This window comes from Manis javanica, chromosome 1, assembly GCF_040802235.1.
Source record: "Manis javanica isolate MJ-LG chromosome 1, MJ_LKY, whole genome shotgun sequence".
Lineage (NCBI taxonomy): Eukaryota > Metazoa > Chordata > Mammalia > Pholidota > Manidae > Manis > Manis javanica.
Window position 1 is genome coordinate 182944672 of NC_133156.1, and position 12509 is coordinate 182957180.

At 43.0% G+C, this 12509-nt stretch overlaps 1 protein-coding gene across 3 annotated transcripts in view; it reads left to right on the forward strand.

Annotated features, from left to right (window-relative positions):
* Positions 1 to 4986: 4986 nt before the first annotated feature.
* PAIP2B (poly(A) binding protein interacting protein 2B) overlaps positions 4987 to 12509 on the forward strand; it is a 60096-nt gene continuing 52573 nt past the window's right edge. The window contains exon 1 of one of the 3 annotated variants that reach the window (XM_073211708.1): positions 4987 to 5195. The gene's annotated coding sequence lies outside the window, so the exon portion shown is untranslated. Of the gene's footprint in view, positions 5317 to 12509 lie in introns of all 3 variants that reach the window. The other 2 variants (XM_073211705.1, XM_073211710.1) reach the window with 2 other exon arrangements.

The following is a 12509-nucleotide window of genomic DNA, read 5'->3' on the forward strand; positions in this document are numbered from 1 at the left end:
AATCTCATTCTCTAGCTACTTCCTGCTGGAAGGGGGCATAGATTCTGGGGTTAGCAAGGCCATTGCTGTAGAGTTGGGGAAGGGCAGGCATCCTGAGAGGATTTGTGATGCCATCTAGCTGGTTTCGTTATTCTTTGTGAGAAGGCCTTGATAGCTCTGGAGAACTGGTTGACAGTATGGTTAGAAATTTTCAAAATTTTATTTTGAATGAATTTTTGGAATAGGTTAATGAAGCAGGGCAGGAAAAGGAGAAGAATAATAATAAAGGTAATAGGGGCTAGGAGGGGCAGGAGCCAATTGAAGAGGTAAGGGAACAAATTGTTAGGGGAGTTTTCTAAGAGTTTGGAGGCTTGTTCATGGAGGTGTTTTGCACCATCCCAGACAAGACTGGATTTGTTGGTGTAGAAGCAACATTGTTCTTGGAATAGGGCACTTATGCCACCTTATGCAGCTGTAAGGAGGTCCTGTTTGGGTTGTAGAGTAGATTACTGGAGGATTTGTAATCTGTGGAATTGAAGGTGTAAGTGGTCCCATTGGGATGGAGGAGAATCGTGAAGAATACATTTTAGAGGTTAAAGATGGAGAAGTAAGTAGCAGAGGTGGGGATAGTGGATAATAGGAGTTAGGGACTACTGGATGGATTGGAATAACAGCTGCACTGATAATTCTTAAATCTTGAACTAGCCTATAAGAGCCATTAGGTTTTTTGATAGCCAGTATCAGGGTGTTGTAAGGGGAACTGGCTGGTCGTAGTAGCCGCTTGTATATAAGTTCCTGGATAATTGGCTGCAGGCCCAGTAAACTCTTGAGGGGCAGTGGGTACTGAGGTTGAGAAGGAAAAGAGGTAGGGTCTTTAAGTCTGATAATTACTCGGGGGCAGGTGGCGATAGAGGGGGTGAGGGTATCCCAGACTACAGGGTTGACCAGATGGGGTGGCAGAGGAAAAGGAGAGGGATGTCGGTTTGCAGCGGGTTGGAGGGTGAGTAAAAGTGGGATTGAAGGCGAGTCAGGGTTGAGGTGCGGTCTAGGAGTGAAAGTAATGGAAGCTCCAACCTTGTGTAATAGGTCTTTTCCCATAAGGGGGATGGGACAATGGGGAATCACCAAAAAGGAGTGAGAGAGGGCGATGCCTCTAAGGATGCAGTGAAACATGGGAGTTTGTAAAGGTTGATAAGGTCCTCTACCCCAACTATAGAGGACTGTGAGAGGGAGGTAGGTCCCCAAAACTCCTTCAGGACTGAGTAGGTGGCCCCGATGTCCAAAAGGAAAGAGATGGGCCTACCCGCTACCACAATGGTTACCCTGGGCTCCTGTACAGTGATGGTAGTGTTCAAGTGGAGGAGTCCCAGGCCCCCTCAATTATCAGTTGCCAGACCCAGAAGGTCTATGTGTGGAGTGTTAGAGCTGGATGGCCTGGCACCTCTCGGTGTGCGAGGACAGTCAACAGCCCAGTGTCCCTCCTGATGGCACTTAGGGCATGGACCTGGGGGCTTCCGGAGATTTGGGCAGGCTCTAGCCCAATGACCCATTTGACCACATTTGAAACATGGACCAGGAGGTCCTCCTGGCTGCTTCTTAGGAAGCGAGGATACCCGAGCACCAGTGGTTGGAGTAGGTTGAAAGGCCTTAGCCAGAAGTTGATATTTTTGTTTACGGGCCTTTTCATCTCTTCCATTATATACTTTGAAGGCCACTGCCAGGACTTCTGCCTGAGGAGTTAAGGGTCCCTTCTCCAGACATTTAAGTTTAGCCTTAATGTCAGGGAAACTCTGGGTGAAGAAGTAGGTCACTAATAATTGTCTCTCATCTGGGATCTCAGAGTCTAAGTTTGTATATTGTAGAAGAGCTTTGGTGAGGTGGTCTAGGAACATAGAGGGACTCTCAATTTTATCCTGAATAACCTCTTGGAGTTTTTCATAGTTAATGGCTTTATTGGCTGACTTCCTGAGACCCGCCACAAGGCAGGGAATGAATTGATCTCTACTGGTGATTCCCCCTGCTGTATTATAGTCCCAGTTAGGGTCTCGGTCAGAAACTGCCTCAGCACCAATTGGATGAGCTGGAGTAGTTTGGTGAACCTCATCGGCATCAGTTCTAGCCTGTTCCCAGACTCGCCTACACTCCTCTGGCAAAAGTGTGTTGGATAGGATCATGTGAATATCATGAAAGGTAAGATCATATGACTGAGTTAGGTACTGGAACTCTTTTATGTAAGTAGCTGGGTTGGAGGTGAAAGAGTCTAATCTTTTCTCAATTTGAGATAGGTCAGAGAGAGAGAGAGAGAAAGGGATATGGACCCAGCCAACGCCCTCTGTACCGGCTACTTCCCAGAGGGCTAGGATCTGGGTTCGAGAGCGAGTGACTGGAGGACTTGGTGCAGGACTGGGTGAGGGAAGGGGAACTGGTTGTGGAGGAGGAGGAGGTGCTGCAGCTCCTGCAACGGCACTAGGGGAGCTGGGAGGGTTGGGATTTTGGTCTTGTGGAGAAGGAGGTTGGGGCGGGAGAGGAACTGGTGGTTGCAGGGGAGCTGTAGGGGTTTGAGATCGGTAGGGAGGAGATTCATCAGCAGGGTTAAAGTCAGAGGATGTGGTAGGAATTGGTGGGTGATGGGGTGAAGTTTTTTAGAGCGAGGAGAAGATGTTTAGGATTGCAAGGGAGACAGAGAGCAGGCTTGGTTCAGAGGTAGGAGAAAGCCTGGATATATGGGATCTCTTTCCATTTGCCCATGCACTCACAGAAGTTGTATAAGTAGCGGAGAATTTTAGGATCTAAAGAGCCATTGGGAGGTCATTTAAATTGATTGTCCAAGAAATATTGTGGCCAGATCTCATTACAGTAGAAGTTCATCAGCAGGGTTATGAGGTCTGGAGTGAGGTGGAAGGGTTTAAGGACCTGAGTGGTGAATCTGCAGGAATGGAGGAGCTAGATCCCATGGTGAGAATGAGACCATTCACAAGTCGCTGAGGCATCCTGGAGTGATTGAGAAGGTCATGGAGAAGACCAGACACAGTAAGGTGATCGTCACCACCTCTAACCAAGCGGTCGAGGCAAAAAATGCCAAGGAGGCTCGGTACCTGGTACCAGGAGTTTACGAGTAGATAAAGGGAGACCGGGCCTCAGTGAATGAGGATTCTCACCATGGGGAGGCAGAGAAGGGTGGACTATGGGGATCAACCGTGACTCTGAGAGTCGTGGTTGGGAGTGCCCCTGCCCTGGAGGAGCCCTTGGGGGTGCCGGATACTCAACGGTCACTTCCCAGGTTTCAAAGGGACATTTAAGTCGACCATGAATGGAAGATTTACCAAATTGAAGGCTGGTGTTGGGTGAGAAGACAAGCAACAGGGGAAATGGGCGGTGAGCCCATGAAGGAGGATCGGGCAGTGAGGGTTCCCAAAGCAGCTCAAATTCCCAGAGGAACAGCAAAGTCAATGGCAGAAGCTCATCTGAGTCACGGCACCAATGAAAGGGTATCTCCAGCAACCCCCCTTACCCCAGAATGACTCAGGAGACATGGGCTCACGCAAGAGATTTTATTATCTGAAAGACAAAATGGCTGCCCCCAGAGACAGGGAGCAGCAGCTCGTGGGTGACGAAGCGTGTTTTTAAGGAGTAGGGGTAGGGTGTGTTCTGTGTTGGTAATTGGATCTTAAGGGGTGGGGGTCTTAGGGCGCCAGAATTTGCCTTCATTGGTGACGATGTGGAAAAATTGGAATCTTTGTAACTGTGGTGGTAACGTAAAGATGGGGTAGCTGCTATGGAAAACAATAGGCAGGTCCTCAAAAAATTAAGCATAGAATTACCACATGATCTAGCAATTCTGCTTCTGGGCATATATGCAAAAGAACTGAAAGCAGGGACTTGAACAGATATTTGTAAGCTAATGTTCATAGCAGCATTATTCACAATAGTCAAATTCTATTGGCAGATGAATGGATAAACAAAAGCTAGTGTATACATGCAATCTAATACTATTCAGCTTTAATAAAGAATGAAATTCTGACACCTGCTACAATATGATGAATCTTGAAGACATTAAACCTAGTGAAATGATATACCCAGATCCTGGGTCAGAGCCTAAAACATCATGGCATAAACTCAACAATATTTGTTGAATGAATTTTATTATTTATGTAGTTATTTATATTAAGTACGTATTTAACTATTATGTTATTTAATCTGGCTTTAACTGTCCTTTTCATTTTTATCATTTATCCACTCACTGTGCAATCACTAAACTTCTTTGTGTTATGTACATAGTTAGCATGACAGGTGGGGAGAGACAAAGACGTACAAAGTAAGACTTCCGTAAAGAAATCCCCAATTCCTGAAGGATAAAATTCGAAGTCCTTAGCAAGCTAAGATTTAAACCCTTAAATCCAAGAGAAAATAGAGTTGTTTTTTTAAAGCACTCAAGTTAAGTTTGTTTCTAAAAACGTTAAAGACTCCTCCGCTTCCTTCCAGCCACTCCAAGATGTCCAACTCCACTATATTGCAGCGTGGAGCCCAACTCCAATTCCTAGCCAGGCTTGTTCACAGACCCTGCTTTGGTAATTGAGAACTGGGGAAATCCCGCTGAGGCCTGTCCCACGCCCCTCATTACTGAGTGGCGTAATCTGGTGGGAGGGGCTATTGGTTCAGCCAATGGAAGGAAGGGAGAGCAAGAACCAGTGTAAACAAACTCCGAGGGACTGCGCATTGGGCTCCTCCCCCACGTGGGGGCCGGAGGCATCCTTGGCCCAATGCCTACCCGGGGTTCGCGTAGTTTCCTTTCAGCCAATCAGAGCCAGAAGAAGGCGCCCCAGCGGGAGGGAAAGAACTAGGGGAGCGAAAAGACTGACATTAGTACCAATCAGAAGCTGGAACTTCTGAGGGAGTGGGCGGGAATGGCTTCACATTTGGACCAATAAGCATCACACGTGCCCTTCTAGGTGACTGAGCGGCGGCGTCTTCGGCCCAATAGACGAATGGGGCGGTGCCCAGCAACCAATGGCTCGGGTTCGGGGGCGGAGTGAGGAGCCAGTGTGCTGTAAAAGGTAACCTGGCGAGTGGTACCGGCGCTTCTCCTGTGCTGTGGCTCACGCTTTGGGTACTAGAGGCCGACACTGTTCAGGCAATACCGACCTCGGTGGCGACGGCGGAGGCTCTCAGAGGAGTGACGGAGTACGGTCTGGAGGCGGAGCTTCCGGCCAGCCCAGGTGGGCTTGGGCACCCGGGCTGGCGGGGAGGGGACCTGCGTGAGGCGCCGCTCTCCAGGATTTGGGGGCACCCTGCGCCTCCCTTTCCGCCGCCGTCAGCGCCCGAGCTCCGGAGGGGAGGGTAAGCTGGTGGGTCCCATGTCGCGGCGGTCGGCAAGAAGGGGCGGCCACCGGGGTTATCCTCTGCCGCTCTGGAGTACTAGGGGGTCTTAGTCCGTTTCTCCCCGCTCGGGCGCGTTATGCCTCCCCCGACCCCCAACTTCCCTGAATCCTCTCAGCCCCTTCTCACACTCAGACTGCGAGTCCTCTTACTACCGCAGTAGAACCCTGCTGGGCAAAGTGACCGGCGCTGCGTCCCCGGCGGGAGGAGGGGGGGAGTTGCGCTGTTTCGCCCCTCCCCCATTCTTGGCCCCCGCTGCGTTGTGTGCGCTTGTTCCATTCCCCCCGCCTCCCCCTTTACCCCAGCCCTCATTCTTGATTCCTAATTTGAATCAGGGACTTTGATCATTTCTCTTCTGCCTTCCTTTGTGCGAGTGAGTCCTTTACCCCTCCCGCCGCACAAATTTCATCCTCATCTCTTTTGGAAACTAATATTTTCCACTTGTTCCTTGCAGGCAGCTGGAAGGTGAATGTAAGAGAGGCAGAATACACTGTACAGGGAGCTGTACAACGTTGGGAACTTGAATCGTTTTGTTAATGTTAAACCATTCTTGCCTTCCTTAAAATGGCATTTTATCATTATAGCGTCTCTAGAATATTTCACCCAATACAGTTGCTTTAGTGATAATTTCAGGAAATGCAGATGTGAAGTTTACTGGCCGCAAGAAATTTAAAGTATTGTTACTATTTTAAGTCTATAGAATTACATTATGCTTTAACGGCTTAACTGGGGTGGTAGAGAGTTTGCACTGTAAGGGCCTGATCACCTTAGTCTGTCGTAAAATACAGGACATACTTTAATTGTATAGCACAACGTGATGTGATCACACTCAGACTGTGGGTAATACAGCATTGAATCTGTTAAAAAATATTCTCTTTTCCCTAGAATATTTCACAGAATTTGTATACACCTTCATCGTTCATTAGTTTGGTTTTCAATGGCATGGGTTCTAGCCATATGTTTCCAGATAATAGTACAAAGTATGTTGTACCTAAATAAAATTATGCCAAGAATTTTCTAGGAAAAGTAACTCACCACACTTTGATTGAGACTTTAGAGGTTTGAAAATAATTAATTTAGATTGGACAAAGAGGGTTTTATTTTGGAGAATGGAAGAAATTGAAGTATTGTGGTAACACTGACGGGTCCCTTAGGCTGTGTGTGTATGAAAGAGTGAGCTTAAGAGAGAAAAGACAAATGTAAAAACTGCATAGATTCCAACAGTGCTTGGTTTTATGGCTTTACATAAATTGGAATTATTTTTCCAACTGATGAAATGTAAGCAATGAGTTTATCATGTCCACACTGTTTTGGCCAGAATTTTGCAGGTTTTCCTTGTCCTACTGTAACATGTATGTCGATATATTTCTTTGTATTTTACTATAGTAAGACTAAATCTTGTATAGAGAGAAGTAAGTCTAGTAGCTTGAATTAAAAGAAGTCTTTATTCTGAGGAGGCAGCATTCTCTGATGGACCATATGTTTGAGCCCTGTTAATAAGTCACACTAAAAAGAGAATGATCTGAAAGCTATTCTAATAAATGCCAGGTGCCTAGAACAATAAAAAGAATTTATTACAGAATTATTAGCATTCATCAAAGAAAAGTCCCAGACAAATTGTAAATCCATGAGTTGGTCACTGTTTGAGTCATTATAAGGCTACAGTTGAAAACCAAAGTTATTTTTGTACAGTTTTTTCAGATGTATTTGTGTTCAGTAATTACTTGTTTACAAATTTAAAAGATTATAGCTATGATTTCTTCCTATAGAAGGAAGGAGCCTACAGTTTAATAGAATAGAGACCTATAAACCAAGAAATCAATTCATAGGAGAGGTTTTATAGTGTATGGTATATACAGTGCACAGAGAATCACGATGGCCCCGTGTTCTGGCCTCATCTCCTGCTCTAGACTTACCGGTTTATTTCACACACCTGGGTCTCTGTAGATTCCTGTTCTCTCTCCTTGAAAGCCTTTTTCTAAACCTTATGTGCCTGGATGTCCTATTTTAAAATCTTCTTGAAGCCTGATACTGGCCTCCACCCATCCAAATAATTGTTCTCTATATCTTAGTGTTATCTCATTATAAATAATTACAGTTGATTCTCACCATTTGCAGTAATTATGGTCTATTAGGTTACCCAGAATGCTGAATTACTGAATACTGAGCCATTGCTCCTAGAGAAAATATGTACATGTATACACATCTCACACAGATTATAATCTTAAATTCTAAATACAATTCATTCTGTTGAGGTTTAAAAGTATTATGTGACTTGCCTGAGGCCATCCCATAACAAACAGGTGCCAGAGTTGGGGTTAACAGTGGCCTACTGGCCCCGGAGCCAGAGCTGCTTTCATGTCACTGCATTGCCCCCTGCCATCTGTGTCCTTTAGCCATCTCTGTCTGAGCTGAAACAAGAAGACAGCACCACCTTGTTCAGTTAAGTTAGCTGGGAATGTGTTGGAGGGGTGACTTTGCCACTCTGTGCATGTTGTGAATGACTGAGAAAGTGCCACAAGCATTGATATTGGAGTTACAAATAAATTTCAGCAACTAGGAGTTTGCAACTACAGGATCCACAGATAATGAGAATCAACTGTACTTGTAAATGACTTCTGGAGTCTCTCTCATGGTAACTTTGCCCAAAATCCACTGTAAAATGTTCCTTTAGCTTCTTTGAGAATTCATTCACCTATTCAACAAATATTTATTAAGTACCTACTATAAGCTAGGCACTGCTTTAGATTCTGGTGAACAAATGTCAGATTAAACTTCTGCCCTTAATAGATGTTCTATTCAAGTGAGAGGGACAGACAACAAATAGTCTGGAGCTCAGGGGAGAGATCCAGGTTGGAATTATAAATTAACTTAACCAAGGTGAAACTTGGTGTGCCCCCTTCCCTTTCACATCATCTAGCATACTGACTTCCAGAATATTTGTTCTATTCTGTGCATAAATTCTTCCTCTTTTGAGTCCCTCCCATAGACCTGTGCCAACTTCTGCTTAGTATTAGTTGATTTTAAGGCCGTATGCCCTTGTAACTGGCAAGATATTCTAAAAGGATCAGGCTGACCTAGTTTTTGATTTCTGGCTTTGCCACCTACTTTGGTCAAGCTTTTGCACTTAAGTCTGTTTTCTAATTTCCAGAGTGCTGATGTGATGTCTTGGGCTCTTATGGGTTGCAGGGAAGAAGCACACACATAGTGCCTTTCATGATGAAAGTTTAGTGTAAACTTAATGGAAAATCATCTCACAGCCATATTGTCCCTTGGCCCTACCGCTTTCAGTATTCTATAGAACAATAACTTAGCAGTGTTTAGAATAGGATGTGAACTCTGGAGACCTGCTTTCTTTTGCTTTGTTCACCAAGTATTTGTATTTCTAAAGACAGAGTGAGTATCTGATTAGATTGGCTTATCACCTAAATTGGAGAACCCTTGTTGGGCAGAATTTTGAGCCAAGCCATGTCCTGGATAATCTCTCAAGTTCAACTGGTAGGTTGTCCCCAGTTAGGGCTCTGAATCCTAGTCCAGTTGCTTGTGGCAAAAGAAGTAGGGCAGTTTTCTACATTATCTGTCACACCAGCTGTAGCATATACAAAAAGAACCTCTTGGAGACAATTTCTTCAGAAGACCATTCAGAGTATAGCAGTCAGTAGACTTCATGGACTGCTGTGTCAAATTCAAACGCCTATCTAATGTGATCACAGATGATATGTAATAGAGCACCTAACAAAGTAATTGACACATGTCAAATATTCCATAAATCTTCCTTTTGGTGTTGCATTTAATACTATTTCTTAAAAGTAATTTTCAGCCTGAATTTTGCTAGCGGCATATTTTTTTTCTTTTTTTTTGTATCATTAATGTACAATTACATGAGCAACATTATGGTTACTAGTCTCCCCCATTATCAAGTCCCCACCACATACCCCATTACAGTCTTTGTCCATCAGCGTAGTAAGATGCTATAGAATCATTACTTGTCTTCTCTGTATATACTGCCTTTCCCGTGTACCCTTGCCACACACTACATTATGTGTGCTAATCGTAATGCCCCTTATTCCCCCTTCTCCCTCCCTTCCCACCCATCCTCCCCAGTCCCTTTCCCTTTTGTAACTGTTAGTCCATTCTTGGGTTCTGTGAGTCTGCTGCTGTTTTGTTCCTTCAGTTTTTCCTTTGTTCACAGATGAGTGAAATCATTTGATATTTGTCTTTCTCCACCTGTCTTATTTCACTGAGCATAATGTCCTCCAGCTCCATCCATGTTGTTGCAAATGGTAGGATTTGTTTTCTTCTTATGGCTGAATAATATTCCATTGAGTATAAGTACCACTTCTTCTTTATCCATCATACACTGATGGACATTTAGGTTGCTTCCATTTCTTGGCTATTGAAAATAGTGCTGAGATAAGCATAGGGTGCATATGTTTTTTTCAACCTGGGCTCCTGCTTAGGGTAAATTCCTAGGAGTGGGATTCCTGAGTCAAATGGTATTTCTATTTTGAGTTTTTTGTGGAACCTCCATACTGCTTTCCACAATGGTTGAACTAGTTCACATTCCCACCAGCAGTGTAGGAGGGTTTCCCTTTCTCCACATCCTCGCCAACATTTGTTGTTGTTTGTCTTTTGGATGTTAGCCATCCTAACTGGTGTGAAGTGACATCTCATTGTGCATTTAATTTGCATTTCTCTGATGATTAGTGATGTGGAGCATCTTTTCATGTGTCTGTTGGCCATCTGAATTTCTTCTTTGGAGAAGTGTCTGTTGAGCTCTTCTGCCCATTTTTTAATTGGCTTATTTGCTTTTTGTTTGTTGAGGTACGTGAGCTCTTTATATAATTTGGATGTCAGCCCCTTATCGGCTATGTCATTTATGAATATATTCTCCCATACTGTAGGATGTCTTTTTGTTCTGCTGATGCTGTCCTTTGCTGTACAGAAGATTTTTAGTTTGATATAATCCCACTTGATCATTTTTGCTTTTGTTTCCTTTGCCTAGGGAGATATGATCATTAAGAAGTTGCTCATGTTTATGTCCAAGAGATTTTTGCCTCTGTTTTTTCTAAGAGTTTTATGGCTTCATGATTTTGATCCATTTTGAGTTCACATTTGTGTGTGGGGTTAGACAATAGTCCAGTTTCGTTCTCTTACATGGAGCTCTCCAGTTTTGCCAACACCAGCTGTTAAAGAGGCTGTCATTTCCCCATTGTATATCCATGGCTCCTTTCTCATTGCATTTAATACTGTTACAGTGTGGTTATTTGTTCATTGGCTGTTGTCCTTACTACACCTTGAGCTCCCTGAATGCAGGATCCAAATCTTCATTTTCCATCCTTGGCAGTTAGTTCAATGCCTGATAAATAGTAACAGATTTATCACAAACATCTGACTTGAAGAGTTCCTAACTCTTGTGGAAGGATGGGAGGATATGAAGTCTTCCCAGAGAAGTATTGTTTAATTTCTTAAAGGATGAGTAGGAATGTTTTTCAGGTTAATACAACCTTGAAACAGCATTCCAAGCAGGGGCCAGCAGTTGCAAAGGTACAGAGATATAAAAAGTTAATGAAGTTTACTAAACACTCCTAGTAGATAAAAAAAATAAAAAACAAAAATCACCTGAGGAAAAACCTGTAAGTGGGCTTGCTCAGAGGGCATGTCACAGCCAACTGACCACCACCGTTCAATAATGGATGCAAATGTCAGGGAAAGCACAACATTCTTAAGTTGTTGGCAGGGTATCAAGTATGGAATTCTGGAAACTATTTGTATTGCAATGACTTTATTTACTTATGTGTCCCACATTGTTCAACGTCCTGAAAATATGATCAGACTTACTCTTAAGGAGCTCAGAAGCTAGCAAGAAGATAGATGGATGAACTGATTTATGTGATAAGTGAGATAATAGTGATATGAATAAAATGTTATCTAAACCAGGAAAAAGGAATAGTTTAATATACAGAGCACTGGTAGAACGTTTCTCAAATGAGGTGATATTTGAACTAGGCTTTGGTGGGTAAAGAGGAAGGAGTTCACTAGACTGAAAGTAGGGATTTTTTAAAGAATTAAAATTTTTGTGGTGGAAAGGATTTAAGAAATATCCATTTTTGCCATATCTGTTGTGGATGTTCAGTTAATATTTAGGTTTATTTAAGCAGTTTCCCTGAACACAAGATTCAGATATATATGCCATAATAGAAGAATTATCTGTCAAAATAAATTGGTTTAAACAAAGGTTTCTATAATGTAGGACTTCTCTGAGCCCTTATTATATTAATGTCCATTGTGAATTGTGAATCTCCAAAAGGGGTGAACTGTATTTAACCATGGTTTCTTTTCCCCACTGCTACAACATACCTACACATCTTTAAGAACAGAATTATATGGGACATAGTTTGAGGAATAATGAATACCAAACCAAGATTTGTCAGTGATCTCCACTGCATTGTAAAATAGCCTGTATAATCTTATAGGAAAGAAGGGGAGACATTTGGAGAGAAAGAATACATTCTAGCCAAGTTATTATCAACTTGGTCAGTAAGTCACAAACACTAACAAAAAATTATTTTAACAAAAATATAATCACCCCCATGGAAAAGTATGGCATAGTCATATTTTGAAATTCCATAAGGTAATTGGAGATACCCTGGGGTGTTGCAAAACCAGAACAGGAATCAGTGCTGGTAGCAGAGGCAAAGGTCATCTTGAGAGCCTTCCAACTTGAGAGTGCGCCGCTTCTATTATGCATTCATGTTGAGCCACATTAGACACATAATTTGCTCATTTTATATATTTTCTTTAGGAGCATACTGAAAATCACTCTCTTCTGATGCTGGAGTTTTGGGGGTTGTATGCCAATATCCTCCTTTCAACAAAATATGATTATGTTGACATTAGAAACTGAGGCCTTTTACTATGTAATTTTAATTCATCTGTCAAATTCTGATTATGTGCTTAACTCCTGAAGTATTGGTAAAGTGAAGGAAGCAATGCTCATGTTTTTCATAATGCCCTGAATTTGAAGTCAGATGATCTAGGTTTGAAATTTGTCCCTGCCAGCCTTCAATTTGAATGACCTTGAGCATAACTGCCTAAACATCTGTTGCCTCCTTTTCCATTTTGATAAAATGAAACTACATATCGTTAGTGTT